At 30.5% G+C, this 18,058-nt stretch overlaps 1 protein-coding gene across 1 annotated transcript in view; it reads left to right on the top strand.

Annotated features, from left to right (window-relative positions):
* LOC129231365 (fasciclin-1-like) overlaps nt 1-18,058 on the top strand; it is a 281,260-nt gene that overhangs the window by 66,400 nt on the left and 196,802 nt on the right. The window lies entirely within an intron of this gene.

Raw genomic sequence — 18,058 nt, 5'->3', positions numbered from 1 at the left:
AACTTTTACAGTGAGGTAGCACTAAAATTAATCTTTTTAATTATTTTATATCATCTAAAGATTTTACGGTGAATAAGAATGAAATAATGCTTTAGAAGTTTTCCTTAATCGTACGCTTTTCTCAATGTATCTCGATAGTGTGTATTTTTTACCTAAAGTCTTGGGCGGTCAGTGAAATAAATTGTTTTTGTGACTCATATTTGGTAAATTAGTTGTGAAATTCTTCGATTAATTTTGTGCTCCTCTTTCAGTTGTATCATTCACAATTTTCAGTATTTTAACAATCTCTCTTCCCTTTAAATAGCTTCGTTCATTTTGTCGTGAATCAGGATCAAATAGGAAAAAAAAAATCTTTTAGTATTTGTAACTTATACCAAATAGTTTTATTGACACGTAATTGATTCTATAAAGAAGAAGATCTTTACTAAGAAAGTATTCCAAATCGTCTAATGTTATCTGAAATTTGTTAAACAGTCATCAGACACGTCTTCCTTATCAAAAGTATTTTTTGGACTAGTCTTTTCCTATCTTCAAAGTTAATTCCTTCATCCAGTACGGACAAAGCTACTAGTTTATCCCCTAAATACCATAAGTGATTTATGAATTTTCCAATCACTGCTTCTGTTGCATGTTTGTCGTTATTTTGTACGCTGCTAGTTTTTCAAAGGAGCCTCGATTGCGTTGCTGTGAAAAACCATACCTTCATACAGCATTTAATTATAAAACAGCTTTATAAAACAGCATTGAAGAGCTTTCTTTTCATGTAAGGTCAATTTAAATTGTTTCCTAAACAAAAAAAGTTTCAAACAAAAATTCCTTTTTGACACCCATGTGGCTCAGGGATAAGCTCCAGTTTGCCGAAAACATATCCCTGTAGGAGGAAATTCACCAGGAAATAAAAGTTCAACAGGTTAGGATAGATACCTATTTCGATTTCTTCGGTTTCTAAATCTTGTGAATCGCAAGAATTTGATGATAATAAAGGACTATGTACTGAAATAGAAGAAAATTAATTTAAAGTATAGATTTCTACATTGTTACGATCTGGATATTTTTTTTTAAATTATATTTTAGCTATGGAAAATACAGTATATTTTTATGTTAGGAGTAATCGGATTTTTTGAAATTTATATTTTAAAAATTGGAAATTGCATAAGCATTAGGCATGTTGATAACTAACGAAGAGTGAATTAAAATATAATTGCAATTAATTATATTTATAGCATTGAAACCTTGCGACTCTATTTGCCACACCTATTACATACACAGGGAATTTTGTAAATCAACACCCCGAAAAAATGGAGGAGGCAATTTGTTGTTGTCAAAGATCATTCATTAGTGGCATAGGCCACTCCTTAATGGCCTTTAGAATCCCTTGTGTCCCTCTTTGGTGTAACGAAATGTTCCCCTGCCGCTTGGTTTGAAACGAGCGTAGAATAGCGGTAAGCCTGACACAAGGCCATTGGTGTACATGTGCCCTCTGCAACATGTAAAATTTTACAGACTGAAAGTGAGAGATTGGTTGATCTGGAAGTAGCAACATCTATTGAAGTTCAAAATTACTTTAAATACGAAAGGTAAGAATATTTTTACATAAAAATCAGAAAATCCGCAATTTTTTCTCCGAAACTCAAAAAAGGGGGCCCTAGGGGCACGGGTTAATATTCATGGATTGACTTAAAATTTTGCAAGGATCATTTATTTGTATAATGAAACAAATTGAGGGGGCGTCGCGTAAAATATCTGCAACTTCAAAAATAAGCACCACCCTAATATATATATATATATATATATATATATATATATATATATATATATATATATATATATATATATATATATATATATATATATATATATATATATATATATATATATATATATATATATATATATAAACTCCAACAACATTATCAACACATTTAAATGCTTATTAATTCATATCTCATATTGGTTTATTTATAGACTAATTTTCTCCAGCTAAAAACTTCCTACGTCAGTCTATATTTATTTCGCTCAAAATCGATGCTAACATTTTCACCTTTTGTTTTTCAAAATGCAAAAGCTCTTGTCACTCAATACTGAATTTCTTAAAAGCTCTGAATGTTCTAGCACAGCTTACGGGCATCTGTTTTATTACGCAGGATAGAAGATTCTTTTAGCTTTTTAGAATAAAGCTCCTTTAGGGAAAGAAATATCTAAAGCATTTTTTCATCCAATGCCGCTGATGCTTTTAGTTTAATTTCAGTGAGCATCCTCCCCCTTTTTTATGGTTGGAAGTTGTGAAGAGGAAAAAGCTTTTTCAGCTCGCTCACTTAGGTATCAGTTTGTTTTAGTTTTTTGAGAACATTTTGTACAAAAAGTTATTTAAACTTATTTTTTAAAATTTATCAAGAATTCATTTCTCCTAGCTTCACTGATAATTTTTAATAAAAACTCGAACATGCGTAGGTAAAGAGACACATAATTAAAACAATTAACTTTAAAGTTTATTTAATTTCTTTCTAAGAATATGAAAGCGTTTCAGGTAAAAGACAAATTATTTAAATAATCAATTCTGATCGTATGATTATCTGAATAAATACAACAAATTTTAGACAAAAGATAACTTTTGATTGTTTTTCCAAATGTGAAGTGGCTGTTTTTGTATTTCTAAGTATTGACGTTTTTGTGAAGTGGCTGTTTTTGTATTTCTAAGTATTGACGTTTTTACATGTCGCTAATAAAGAAAGAATTATATAAGCAATTTGAACTTCCACAAAAGTTTTTGGTAGGTATAAACAAAAGTAATTTCCTTAAACAACTTTGTTTTTTTTTAATTGAAGCAGTGGTTCATATCCGTTTTTACATCACGACCACATTTTAACCAACTGAACAATCCACGCAACCTCCCATTAGCTTAGCTTCGATTAGGCCAGAAAGTTTTTAGGTCCAGTAGTTTATCTTATTTATCAGGTGTCAGATTGGGAGCTCGTTCGTATGAAAAATGCGCACCATATGTTGCAGTTCTTTATTTATTTTTGCAACACCGGCAATGGAACGGTTTTTTTTTCTCAATGTTGTTACGGGAGTGCCGTTTCATCTCACTGCTCTCAATCCAGTAATAGTTGCTTTGTTCTTATTTTAAAAGATTTACTAGTGATTAGGAGTAAATTCTGGGTTGCTCCTAATGATTTTGAATGCAAATCAAACAGTGCACTGCACAAAACTTTCTAAAAGCATATTTCCTATTTTTAAGTTTACAAGCACAAAGTATTTAATTTATAACTTATAAAGAATCTAAAAGTGCACTCGGCAGCCCAAAACGCCTCTCTTGGATTCGCGACTGCCTTCAAGTATTAAAGCTACTTTAAAATGATGCTATGTATATATATATATATATATATATATATATATATAAAAATCTCGTGTCACGATGTTTGTTCGGGGTAAACTCCGAAACTACTGAACCGATTTTTATCAAATTTCATACGTATCTGTAATTTGGTCCAACTTAAAAGATAGGATGGTTTTTATAATTTTTTATTGCAAATAAAATGTTTATTATACATTAATATTATGTATTGATTTTTTGGTTCTGTAAATTCTTACTAGATGGCGCTGTAAGTTAATTCATCCTCAAAACTTTTACTCTTAAGTTTACTAAAATTTACAAATGATACTATGTTACAAATATTGATGGTTATCAACAATATCGCCGTGGAAAAGAAGAGTATAGAGGCCCCACACTTTTCAATGTAAATGTCAAATTCTAAAAATCAAGTTGAAATTGATAAGCCGCGTGTAGTTCCATACTCACCATTGCTTTTAAAAACGTATAAGGCTCATATAAATATCGAGTTTTGTAGTTCTAAAAAATTATTAAAGGTCCGTATTAGGTCGCATGTGAGTTAGGAGATACGGAAGAAATTGACGAAATAACGCGATGAGTGGATATATAAGCATGAAGAAGCTATCTGACATAATTTAGTTTCCTCATGTACGTAAGAGACCCTTCTGTACAGCTTCTTGCAGTACATCTTGAAAACGGTCAACGAGTATATTTTACCGAAGATATTTTCTACGAAGAGCACTTGAACCATGAAAAACGACCCTGATTTTGATTTTTTTTTACATTGTCAAAAACCTAATGTGTTTGGCCCGATTCTCAGAAATAAAATTATTTACCAATGTTCCGCGCTATTTTACATGCATTGTAAAAAAATCCGAAATGCATTTCGCGAATTGTAATGATTGGTAGCACACAATCATTGGGAGTTATATTTTCTAATGCAGGTTTTGCATAACGAGAAACAGTATTCGTCATTTGTTTAAGGTAATTTTCACGACATAATATTCAACACAATTATCATTTCTGTGGGGAAACTATATAAATTTTATGCTTGAAGATGTACTCCATAGAGTTAAACAACACACCGATGTCCAACACTAGAATTTACACCAAAGATGTATGATGAAGCTTTAGCGTTGATTGAGGATTTATACATTTAAATTTCAAATTTGTTGTTTAGTCATTAAGGTGTGATATCAACTGATTGGTCACCGACTTAGTTGACACTGTTTGGCAACTCAGAAAAAACAGTGCAATGACGTTGTCTTAGCTACAATTATTGTGAATAATGAGCCATTACTGACAGCTGAAAAAAAATTATAATCAGATTGTGCTGACCGTTGGTGCTGAACAAGGCTATACAGTTGTCTTTGAAAACAAAGCCGTAAACATTCCAACTGATTTTTTAAATTCTCTGGATATACCAGGAATGCCACTAGACGGTTTTCGGTTGAAAATTCGTTCACCAAGTATTCTTTTTCAAAGTTTAAACCCACCTAGATTATACAAAGGTACAAGTTTCTTCATCAAAATTTAAACGATTTTGACGGAAAAGTTTAAAGGAGAAATTTTGTGTTACCACGTAAGCGATTAATAGCGTCATAATTTTCAAACACATTTGGAAGGCTTCAATTTCCGTTTTATTTAGCTTTTGAAAATACCATAAATAGATCTCAATACCAAACAATGTCTACTTTCGGTTTGGACTTGAAACAAACATGTTTCTCTCATGGGCAACGACAGGGTGTACTGAAAAAGACTGACTGTTTTCAAAAATTCATAACAATGAAATGGTTAATGATAAAAAAAAAAAAAAAAATTGCAGGAAATTCATATGGTGGGTCGTAAGTTTCGTCCTCCAAAGTTCCAAAATTTAGTTCAAGAAGTTTCCAATAGATGGCGCAGCAGATGTGAAACCGTAAATCAAAGAAAGACAGAAAATTACATCATAGTTTTTTGAAAAATGTTTTTAATGACAAAATTTCACAACAATATTTTCCAAATGCCTGCCGCCGGCTGCAACCACATTTCGCAATTGGAAGAAAAATCGGTGAATTCAAATCATTATTTTTTTAATTAGAGGCTTACTATCTGCACCGCCATCTATTGAAAAACTTTTGAACTAAACTTTGGAGCTCTGGGGGGCGAAACTTACGGTCCATCACATGAATTTTCTGAAAAAATAATTTTTTTTTATCATTAACCATTTTCCTGTTATAAATTTTTGAAAACAGTCTCTCTTTTTCAAAACACCCTGTATCTACTGCCTACTCACGAGTGGGAAAGTTATCATACCTATTCGTGTTAGCAAAAGACAGGTTAAGCAAGAATATTGTGCACAACTAAATGGTTAGATAAATTTTAGTTTTTAGATAATAGAAGCAATAGATCAAAGTCAATGTTATCTACCTGATTTATAAAATTTAATTTTTAAATGTTTTTAATTTAGTTAATGTATTTTGTAAAAAAAAATATTGATAGAACTATAGATAAATTGAGATGAATAAAATTTAGTGTACATTCTAAAAAAGTATGTTGGCTTACGTTCAATTTCTACGTTCTGATATATTACAATCAGTTCCGATATTTACTATCAGTTTCAAGTTATTTCGCTTTTATTTTTGGCCGAAGTCATACTTGCAAAATTAATAAGCGTAAGTATAGTGCTTTAACCACTGCAAATTTAGTTTGTACTTACTACATTCAATAATTACTTAATTCAGCCGAACACGTAAATTATCACGTAAATTATCAATCTCATTTGTTTTACAATTGGCAAGACTATTTTGGGCTTTACTAAAAACATTAATTAGATTTTATTAAAATATTGAGTAAAAGAAAATTTTAATCCAACTACTTCGCCACAGCAACGCGTGGCTGGGTCAGCTAGTATATATATATATATGAGTTTTTAAACTGTCAAATAACTTCTTTTTAAATGTATTGTTAATATCATGATCTCATAAGAAGTGCTTTACAACCCCTTTTGGAGGCACGACCCACAGGTTGTGAATCCCTGAGTTAAAGAAATTAAATAAATTTAGATACACAAAAAGAGCTATTAATAGAAATGCAATTTAAATACACAACTAATGATTTTGAGTTTTTTGCGAAACATGTTAATGCTTGTTGTAAACTTTTGCTTGTTTTGTTATAAGTCAGTTTTCGTGTGACGTCTAGCTCCACCATCTTTAATGAGCTGATCAGCTCAACATCAGCTCAATAAATATACGATTGCACTCTATGAATTCCAATAAGCTTTTAACATGCCGAATGTTAACATATCAGCTGGTACTTTTTCAGTTCCAAAATAGTTACAAATATGCCAAGATATTACTAACTGTTTTGGAATTGTTGAGGCGAACAATTCCATTACATGAAATAGTATACGCTACCTTCAGTTTGAAAGTTCAATTGATTAATGGAAATACGATAAAAAATTTTTTATTATTTTGTGCAATTCGTTTCTTATACTTTGAGAATATTTTTACAAAATCTCTGACAACAAACGTCAAGTATAAAATCGTCGTAATGAAAAAATCGAAAACTTCAAAGGGACACGTGATGTGGTTCATTCATCATTGATTCTAAAGAAATACACATTACTTCATCAGAAAATGCTTATTTTAAAAGGCTTTCATGAAGGCGTTTTATCAAAAGGATATTTTCTCAAAATATTGATGGCTCAAAGAGCTATTGAATTGCACATTAGCTTTGAAAGTGTTTATCAACTCAAAAGATCACTGCAGCTGAAATATTATCCTGGAACTACAGAAGGGACAAGAGCAAGAAGCTATATTAAACCCTTTGAAAAAAAAAACTTATTTCCATGTTTAAAAAAATTTTCCTCGGGCGAAAAATGTTTTTCTAATTCAATCGATATAAAGCAGCTAAAAAAATCCTTCTTTTCCCTTTTGAAATCATGTGGTGTGAATTTTCCTGCAAATCATTTGAATGTGCATGCGTACGTACTTGCATATAAGATCATAGCTTATGATTCAAATCAAATCAGAAAACAGTGCTCGAACGCAGTTTTAGCTTTTTGTGGTAAAAAAGTGGCACGAACCGGCTACATATTCATTTTTTATAAACTATTGTTGTTGTTTGTTTCATACACAATTTTTTCTGTATTTGAATGTTGTAATAAGACATATTGAATAAGGGTCACTTAACGTAATAACATCTGATCGTATAAGCTTGAATTTTGTTTAAAAAGCTGGTACTTATATTAAAAAAGAATCTTTAACCTTATTAACGACCAAACCATAAATTATGTTTTAAAGTATTAAAAATGAATTTGGATAGATCAGAAACGCAATTATAAAAAGTAAGATAAAACAAAAGTAGTGACCACTTTAAGGTCTAAAACGCACTAGTAGTGGCCACAGTGAACTATATATTCCAACTGTGGGTATACAATATGGATTGCCCTTCTCGAAATTCAATGAGCGTATTATAGCCCAACTTTTTCTAAATCGTCCCAATTTCTAAACTTGCCAGAATGTCATTTTGTTCAATTTTTTATCAAACCTCAAATTTGATCCAGTACTGGCTACTCCTAAATATGAAAATTTCAGTAGTGCCCATCTGACATTCTCCCTTCCGAAGAATCTACATTACTTACTTTAAATTCCAATAACTGATGAATAAAATTATTTCAATATCATAGTTACATTAAGTACCGACAAAAAATCCCATTATTGTTGTTCATTTCTTTCTTCAAAGTACATAAATAAACTTGAAGTGACCTTTACTGAAGCAGCGGCCACTACTGGTGTTTTACCTTACATTACACTATTACAAAAAATAACAAGAAGCCAAATCAGTATTGAACCTCTTTTTGAAATCTGTGTTTTTTTCTTAATCTAACCAAAGTATTCAAAAATCTTTAGCTGTTATTGTAGAAATTGCTTGTATGCACTTCATTATCAATCTAATATAACCGTGTTTGAATACCGTGAGACGTATAAACATGCGCATTGTAATCTTAGAACATTTAACTTTCTCCTTTAAATAGTGACTTGCATAAGATGAAGATTATCTACACAACTGCTTCGATAAAGGTCGTCTGTGATCAGCTCCATCAGTACAACGAGGGGCCCTAATCCATGGGAAGATAACGTGCCCCTCACTTTCACCGAAACCCGTCCATGCTTCACAGTGGCAACCAAATAGTCAATATGAAATGCGTCTGCTGGTGTTAGCCACATTAACACACGTCTGGCGGTCTGGGATAATGTAAATAATAGTTCAACACACCCTATGTTCCAACTGTGCTCGTGCCTTGTTTGAGGGGTGTCAGCACTTCTGTCGTTTCTTCATAGCATTCTGCTCCGATCATAATTCTTCCGGAATAGCTACCTTGCCATGAATGCAAGCAACGTGTAAGTCCCGTTAAGTAGTTTTCATGGAAGTTGGTTACTGAAGTTAAGTACTCAAAAAAGACATTATCCGCGGTAGAGTAGTCTTGTGTTTTCGGAAGACAATCCTCTTCAACAGATGTCTCTCACGGTCATTCAGCTTGGATCTGGAAGCGTACGTTCCAGCTAGCTATTCTTATTCGATTTTGACATGTTGATTCGAGAAAAGACACTTTTTTCTTAGCTTAATACATTTTTTTAAGTCTCACAAATATTTATAATCTGAACGCTTTTATAATACTAATTTCTAAACTAGCTGCGTTGTCAGAAGTTGCTCGGTCTACCTCTAAAATGAAAGGTGTGTCAAGTGACGCATGTGCAACAATCATGTTTGAATAAAAAAATAAAAAAAATAATCGCGTGAAATGTCCTGTCAATGTAGAAAATCGAAATTTTCTGGTTCAAAAATTTAATTTAAACTTTTGAGTTTTTCAAAAATCATTTTAAATATAAGAATTATTATTATTGTGTTATGAAATAGATGATGCGTTACATGCGGGACAAAATGCCCGTTTTTTGATGTAATGTGGCAGAGGCATTGATAGATAGTTAAATAACTATTACCATTAATGTTTTTGTTTTCTTTGCTCTTTCATTTATTCCAGATATTATGCAATAGCATGTAAAATTATTTGGATAATGTCCAGTTCCGAGATGGAGTTGGTATTTTAATATTTGAATATAGGAATTAACATAGCTAAAACATTGATACTTTCGAGAAACTAAACAGAGCAAATATTTCGGATCATCACGTGCAGGAATACAAATTCAACTCCCAGGGGAAACATCAATTTGAATTAATAAAATGAAACATTTTAGCGACCTTAGACCTTTTTTCGTCAAATATCTGCCACACTCAGAACTTCTGTAGAACCTCATGGGAAAATATCTTTTCCATCGCACGCGGAAAATAAAGATTTACAGGAAAAAACATTTCAGCTTACGGAGAAGAGAATAAAAGGGAAGAATGAATAACTGAGATCATGAATCAAAATTGGAGTATCAGAATCATAAAATAGGGCATTTTGTGACGATGAATCAAAATCGTCGAGATAACAAAACGTACGCTCTCAGGACTTTGAAAAATGCCTCTTCAAGGCGAAATTGATCGTTTTTCGATGATACTTTAAACCTCAGCAAGATATGCAAATTTTAAAACATACTCACAGCTTTTGGGGGCTGCTGTTTTATACTTTTCAAGTAAGGTCTTGTGCTAACCAGGCTTTTGAATAAAGGCTTAAATCTATGGGTTTTCTATCTTTCCATATTCATGTTTTAAAGAGTAATGCTTAAACTGATAGATTGGAGGAATTTATCCAGCATCCTTTTGACGGTAGTTGATTAAAATAAAATATTTTATTTTGTCAAGATTTTTTTTACTGTGCGTTTTGGGGAAAAAGTCAGCATTATAAGGATCTCGTTGGCTTAATGACGTGCATAACGTTGTACTAAACGTTTGACAATTATCTATGAATTTCATGCTTATCTTGACGTTTCGTCTTTTATGTAATGATCTTTTCCCCTTTAGCAATGCCAGTAATGATCGGAATATATTTTGCGAACATTTTTATTAAAAATGGTTTGCATTTAATACAGGCAAACATAAATTTTTATGTACATCTGATATTTTCAGGAGTCACAGGATTAAAATTGCGGAAGTATTTCCAAAAAGAAGGTATTGTATTGCAAGTATTTCAAAACGCATGAAAACATTGATCATTGTTTTCATTTTTTTTTAATTTGAAGATATTAAAAGTTTTAACATTTATTTTATCTCCTTTAAAAATAATTTCAATCTGAATATAAGCTACCGTTTTAAAAACTAAATTTGTTCTTTGGAAGTTCTTAGAAATAATGTTTAAATTTAATAGCGTTTTAGAAATCTTACTTTATTCTTAAACTTGAAGTGTAAGCTGATTAATTTACATAATTGAAGCTTATGCTAACTAATTTAAAAAGCAAATATTTGATCGTTACTTGTTCTTAAAAAAAACAATAAATGTTTCACTTCTGATTTTAAAAAAAAGTTAATTGTGAGATTAAAATTTCTCTTAATGTTTTTCCAAACGCAATGTCACAGACCAGATTATTGAAAATATTATTAGTTAATTTATTTTAAACACGTGTCCAAATAGTAATAATACAAACGCAGACTTAAAACGTTATTTAAAAATAAAGAAAATATAATATCAGAAATAGAATTAATCCGTAAGTTGTCGTCAAAAAAAAAAAAAAAAAAAAAAAAAAAAAAACTGAAGGCTTTTTTCTTTTTTTTTTCCTTATTTGAGAACTCTGATGCTTTACATTTTATTTTCAAAATCATCAACTGTAAATGGTGCATTTTACTTTAAGTAAACTGAGGAAACAAAAATAAAAAAATATACTCATGCCGTGTTAAAAGAAAAAGAAAAATATTGTTACTATTTTAAAACTATTTTTACATTATTTCGAACTTGTGAATGTTCTTTGTAAAAGAATTATAATAACTGTGTATAAGCCTCTATCTTAACGTAATGGTCGTTTAATTTGATGAATCCAAAATCATTTTGTGCAAAACCGTTTTTTTGGGTTTTAGTAATAATAATGTTATTATATATATATATATATATATATATATATATATATATATATATATATATATATATATATATATATATATATATATATATATATGAACACATCTTTGCAAAATTCGGTACTTAGGTGCATGCTCAGGATTTTACATCGAAGGAAATGGTATTCTAAGAAAATTTAATGAGGGTGAGGGGTTGAAATTTAAGTTTTGAGTCATACTGCTGTTTAGAGAGTCATATTGTGAGGAAAACAGAAAACAATAAGTTTACAACGGATCTTTGCTGAATTTGGCACAAAGATCCTTTCATGGTCCGGAGAGGGGGGCGGGAGGTTAAGATTACGTAACGTTTAAATCAAATTTTACATTAATACTTATGAGCCTTTTAAAAACTAATTTTACATGTTAGGAAAAGAGCTTTTATAGAATAAAGCTGAGTGTAAACTCTGCGGAAGTTTTTTTTTTTTTAATGAAGAAAATGTGTCACGTGCAGGACACGCTTTTCGACATCAGTAACATACTTCTCAATTCTGGTAAAAAAGCCTCTGAATTCATTGATGCAATTGTTTTTAATATATATTTGCTTTCCTACTAAATGTACAGATTTAGTTACAAAAATCGACAAAGAGTAGGCAATTTCGTGGAAAACAGATGTTTTGTTCTGCACGTGGCAGCTGTATGTTTCATTTGAACAGTTATATTTAAATAAATCAATGAACAAAGTTTTGTGCGTAAGATATCGCACATATTACATGTCTGATTATATTTATAAAATTGTTTCTTACACAGTTTGAATATTGACTTTTAAAAGGATGTTTAACTGCCACGTGCAGAGACAATTTTCTAAAATTACGCGGTTTGACCCGCAGACCATTTTAAGTTATTGTTTATACGTTCAATGTCGAGAAACTAGCAATAAATCATGAAACCAAAAAAAGGAATGGTTATAACGTGTCATTCATTACATTTGCTAAAAACAATAGTTATAAAAATGTATACACCCACATTAAATCTATATACTTAGAAATTTTTTTAAGTTTTGTGGTCAAAGAAACATAAATCATGGAAAAACTTTGGCAAAGTTTAAAAATTGCTTTGTTTACAAAAAAAAATGAAAGAAGAGATAAAAAATTAGATGCGTTAAAAGAAAACTTGGCAGAAGAGGCGAGAAAACTGACAACAAAATACTTGGCACATCTGCTGAAATGAACAATATGGTTAAATGAAACATCTGTAAAACATCTTTTGCTCCAAACCCATAATTTGTCTTTTCATTTTGTGTAGCTTAGCTCATATACGAAACAACTATCTTTATTATTATTTTTTTGTCAAATAAGAAATACAACAAACTATTTGAAATTCAAATTTATAATAGATTCGTAAGGTCAGAACTTAATATTTTGCCTTAGAATTTTTAGAAAATAATATAATGACTACCTCAGATTAGAAATAAATACTTTTGTGCTGAGAAATAACAGGAAATATCCAACTTTGTTTAAAACAAATAAACAGATTACGGAATACACGTGTTTCGAGATTTCTAAGCACCCCTTTTTTTCAATTCAAAGTTTTGAGCTTTTGGATGTAAAGACATCCAGTTAATCACTTTTAGCTCACACGTTGCTTATTTGATTATTCAATAAAAGCAATTCATGTAACTACAAACTTTATTCACTATATATCATGGAGAACAAAATTGGAATGTAATTTTTTCCGAGTTTTAAAGATTGTGTCAGAAAGTAGCGTCCATTACTTTTAGTTCTTTGTGTCGGTCAATTTCCAACTCACACCATCATTTCTACAATATGTTGGCAACAGCTTGACGAATTTCGTGCTTCAAATGATTAAGGGTCAGGGGGTTGCAGACCAAATGACTTAAAACACTCACATGCAGGTTGCTACAATGGAGCGTAATATTGAAACGCGCGAGGAATGCACCGTTCGTATTAATGATGGAATGTATACTAAAAATATATCTCGAGACAACGCGAACGCGCGCTGCGTCTCTATCCACTTAATGATGTCGACTGAACAAAGTTGATTATAACATGTAAGCCATTTTCACTGGGGGGAATGGCCTTTTCCCCACCATCCTTAGAGAAACTCTTGCGACGTTACTGCCAGCTCAAGTAAGCAAGTTACCCTGTACCACCTTGTAGTTGAGCATATCTTCTACGTAAATTATTATAGGAATAAAGTAATATTAGTTTGTGCAAAACAACAAAAAAAAATAATAATATTAATAATGATAATTAGTTATAAATAAACGTAAATTTTCAACAAAAGCTTAATCATACCGTCAAGCGGTTTCATCATTCTTATTAAAATATGAACAACTTTGACAACTTTGAGATCACGCGTGAGTCACCAGTATATAGGACGCAATATATTAAAATCTGAACTGTCATTTCTATACCACCTTGATTAAAATTTGAATCAAAAAGACAAAACATGTTCCACAAAAATACAGGACTGACCGGGTACAATATAAGAGTAGCGACTTTAAACAGTGTCAGAAAGTCGTTAAAGATGGTGAAGTCAAAATTAGAAGATTTTTCCCTACATGAATAACGCTTCCCCTACCAATGAATAATGCATAATATAATACGCAACAAACTTTTACTGTAATATTTGAAATTATAATATTAAAAATATGTATTTTATTATAATATACTACTACTAATTTTCTTTATTTTAATGAGTTGTTTTTATGCTACATATATTTTTAATTTTATAAAAAACATATTTCAATGCTTAGATTATTAATATTTGATTGTAAAGTAAATTCCTTTACTTAAATTCTAAACATAAATATTGTTATTTATTTTGGCCTTTCTCTCAACAAACTAACAAATATGGCCAAAAAAATAAAACATAAAAACTTGTGTACCTTATTTCGAAAAAAATCCAAATATAGCTACGTATCCTGGTATTCCGGTATAGTGCTTTAAAATGCCAAATAATGACAATATAGGTGTAGTATGATACTACAGTCACTGAATACATTTTTCTAGTTAGAACCTTTTAGCATTTTAACTTATTGTTTTACTTGGACGGAAAAGCAAAATGCGATAAAGAGAGGCATACGAAGAAAATTGTTTAAAAATTGTAGCAACTATCTTTAATAGAACGTTGATCAAAAAATCTTTCATTTTCCTTGCACGAAAAAGGAAAAATTCATTTCCTTTTCTGCATTATTTTTGTGTAGTAATTAACTTTAAAGAGAAGAAAGGGCAATGTTAAGAAAATGGGACTCAGTGGAATTTTGGAAGATTAACATCGTTGGATGTTGCATTATCAAACATCCCTAAAATCAGCTTTCTTTTTTTTTTTTTTGGTTTCCCACCCAGTTTCTAATGAAATTCACAAATAATTGATTCGCTTGGGTCGATATCCTTTTCATTAGTTTTTGAAGTTGTTTTTAGTTTCATCATTTTTATGCGATGATGAAAAGAGTTTGTGTTACTTTTTTAGTTATTCGCATAAATTAAAAATACATCACAAAGGAAATGTTTATTTTTGTTGTTTTTATTGTAGCATCGCTGGTGCTTTTGGCCTTGTTCGTAGCCGCAGTTTAATCTTCTGAAAAGTTTTTAGCTTATAAATTGCCTCAAAACTTCTAAGAGTTTGAAAAGATAAAAAATATATACTGAATTAAATTTCTAGCTTTTCTTGAGGAAACGTGGTTTGGTTAGTAAAAAATAATGTATTTCCAAAATAATATATAAGCACTTTTGTTTAATTAAGCAATATTATTTTTTATTCAAAGTGTTAATTATTTCGCAAAATTCGTGTTACGAGTTTTAGGGAAATATCAGAGTAAAGCGTTTACCTAACTAAAGCTATTTTAATTTTATACTCAGATCTAGAAATTTAAAATAAAATTTCCAAACGCATGTTTTTAAACATCTTGTTTCATAATTGTTTTTCTTTTAAATGTCATGTTTATAATTTTTCAGATAAACTTTTAAAAGTGTAGATGCTGTTAATCTCTAGCTTACAATTTACTTTCAAACTGAGAAATGCTAAACTTTTTTTAGTGGGAGGGGGGGGGGTGTATTTTGATGCACTTTTTATGTTAGCAAACCAAAAGAAAAAGTTAAATCTTAGACCAGATGCAATTGAAAAGTTTTCTTAGGCATTAAAATTTAAAGTATTTAGCCTACAAACGTTGAAAAAAACCTTAACCCGGAATAAAATTGCTTATATGTATGCAATTTTATACGATAATGTTTTAAATATTTACAACACAGTGGTCAAAAAATGCCACAATTAGTCACCACTTTAAATGTTAAACTGTAACTTCAATTGATGCGTCTTCAATTGAAGTAAATAAATAAATAAATGACTTGATTTAAAAAAAAAACACTCATTCATTAAAAAACCTCCTCTAAACGTCATCACAAAACTAATACGATTATATTAAAATTTCTAAATTTCTTGATTTAAATGTTTAAGCAAATGTTCTTCTTGTTGTTGTCTTGGAATTTAAAGAATTTGTTGCATTAACTTTTGCCTGTGATCTGAATGTTTGGAACTACGGTTTCAAGAAAAGAAAAATAACTGAGAAAATCATCATCCCAACTCGAGAATCCAACATGTTATTACCATATTTTAACCATACATGTAGCATAACTGGATATACAACTCCGTAACGGCATTGACTGTTGATTAATGAAAGCAAGAGTCGGCTTCGATTGGCTTCGAAAGTAAACGGGCAAAAGTAGTTTCCGTCACATAAAAAAAGACATCCTGCTCTTTTCCATTGAAATTTGCAGTTTGTTTTGAAATTTTTGGATTTTATTCTAATTCTCAGAATTTTTTCTTTTTTTTTAAGTTTTTTTTTTTTTCAACGCTTGCTGGCTTACTGGGTAATGCATGGAAATGGTTTCTTGTTGCACATCCAGTTGCGCAACTAACCAGTTGCGTGCATCTATCGTTTTCATCAAGAGACCGAACAAGAAATTTAAAAACTTTGAACAAAATAGTATTTAAATGTCTGAAAGTTTATAGTAAGAAATGTTTACAGTACAGTAAGTGCAGAACATTTTTAGCTACCATTTTAAGTCTCCAGTGTGTTTCAAACCTTATTATAAGATATTGAGGTAGAGCAGCAGTGTGGATAACAGAGACTAGTACTTTGATCGTTAAATGATTTTTCGTTCCCTTACGTAAATTTGCAAATAGATAATTTACTGCTTATGGATATTTTCTAAAGTTATGTGTACTCATAGCTATCAACAAAGTTGTGACCTTGATGTGGTATCGACTACGTTTCTCACCGCAGCCGGCTCCCAATAACTCATTTTTCAATCTAAACGTGTTTGCTTTGTAAATCAATAAATATAACACAGTTTTTAATTTAATTTTCATATTACATTTATAAACCAAAACCTAAGTATTCTTAGGAGATCCTATACATGTTTTATACTAAACTGCATGTATCCTATAATTATGAAATTTGTTTTACAAAAATAGTTTTGAAATACGTTTATTTTGCAAAAGAACCTTTATTTTCAGTGTAGGTTTGGTTTGAGTGCATTTGAGAAAATTTCTAAATGAAGTACATTCATTTGAACAAGTGAAAAATCATATACGAAAACAAGTTTAAAGACACTTATCTTAATACTCATTGAAAATGATTGTAATAATTACGGAGATTCGCTGAATGTAATGTTTGCTAATCATTTATCATTACGAGCGTTTCAGTAATTAAAGTCAATGTTACAAATGTTTCATTTGTATATGTTACTTAGTATCATGTACTGTTGTTACAGAAATAATGCTATTATACAAATTGAGGGTACGCTTCTATAAATTAAGCACTTATGTGATAAATTCAGGCAATTAATAGAAATATATCAACTTAAGGGATAGTAATTGCCCAAATATTGTTACAATTGCTCAGAGGATCTATCAGCCCTTTTAAATAATAACGTTAATTCATGACTGAATTTTTAATGATCGATTTTTATGGCTTTATACATTTTAGTGATAAGAGACAACACATTATCGTTAAATGAAAATGTTTTTTTACAATAAATAATAGCATTGTTCCCGGCCTCAGTTGAAATGGATATGTATAGCAGTAATTACTACTCTGGTGAAGTTTGCTAAATGTTCTGACCCTTTTAAATAAGCTTTAGTTTGAGGGCAAAAACTTAAGTCACGGGGTTACGCACTGCTTTCAATATTTCATTTTGGCACTCTGTATAGACAAAAATCCTAAGTGATGTTTTTTCAATTTCTGATTCAATCAAGGCATATTGGGTATGAATTCAACGCAATGATTTTTCTACTTATAGTTCAGATCAGGTACTTTCGTCACTCATTAGTTTATACCAAAATAGGTGGATTTGTGGTGTAAATACAACAATGCTTTCTAACTTCGATAACGTAGTAACCAATGGAAGAGACTTGAAAATATTTGAGTAGTTTCATCTTAAATAGCAGTGAGTTACTTAGATTTTTCACCATTGAAGTTTTGAAATATTCATAAGCTTTTTGAAAGCGATTGATATAATTTTCAAATGTAGTGTAAAAAAAGAACCTTACTGAGTAGGAAACGACACACAAATGATTCAAACGAAGTTTGGAATTAAAAAAAAAAAAAAAGATGTCTTCTATCAAGATTTTAACTTTTGTTTATGTAACCAAAGTATATCTAGTCAGTTTTTGTGGCTGAATGTATCTGCACAGAGAAAAATGCCGTGAAAGTATTCAATCAACAGTTAT

Source organism: Uloborus diversus, chromosome 10, assembly GCF_026930045.1.
Source record: "Uloborus diversus isolate 005 chromosome 10, Udiv.v.3.1, whole genome shotgun sequence".
Classification (NCBI taxonomy): Eukaryota; Metazoa; Arthropoda; class Arachnida; order Araneae; family Uloboridae; genus Uloborus; species Uloborus diversus.
The sequence above is the reverse complement of the archived record's forward strand: the minus strand, read 5'-3'. Positions and strand labels throughout refer to the sequence as shown.